We start from the raw sequence: 455 nt of genomic DNA on the forward strand, positions 1-455 counted from the left end.
TTGGAATCAGGAGGTTTAGGTGACCCAAGAAGCAGGTTCCAGATGTGAGGAAGCCAGAGTGCAAAAGGCTGAGAATCCAGGAGATGGGGAGGGACTTGAGGTGAAGACAGGATACTCCTGGAAGGGGTTTGAATGAAGCAGGAGAGAGGCCCATCTGGAATGTAGGGTCTGAGGAGGTGTTGCTGGCTGTTTGGGTTTGTAATTTGAGTTGGGGGTATGTGTGAGGTGGTGGGTTGTATTCTCTCTCCTTCTGTTCAACAAATAGGGATTATAGTTGAGACCCTGAGGTACAAGGGTGAGCGGGCACAAAGCCCTCTTCCAGGACCCCCAGGGGAGGGAAAACAAAGTGAAAGTCACTCATTCATGTCCAACTCTTTGTGACCCCATGAACTATACAGTCCTTGGAATTCTCCAGGCCAGAATACTGGAGTGGGCAGCCTATCCCTTCTCCAGGG

Source organism: Bison bison, unplaced genomic scaffold, assembly GCF_000754665.1.
Source record: "Bison bison bison isolate TAMUID 2011002044 unplaced genomic scaffold, Bison_UMD1.0 scf7180017864527, whole genome shotgun sequence".
In the NCBI taxonomy this organism is placed as follows: Eukaryota; Metazoa; Chordata; class Mammalia; order Artiodactyla; family Bovidae; genus Bison; species Bison bison.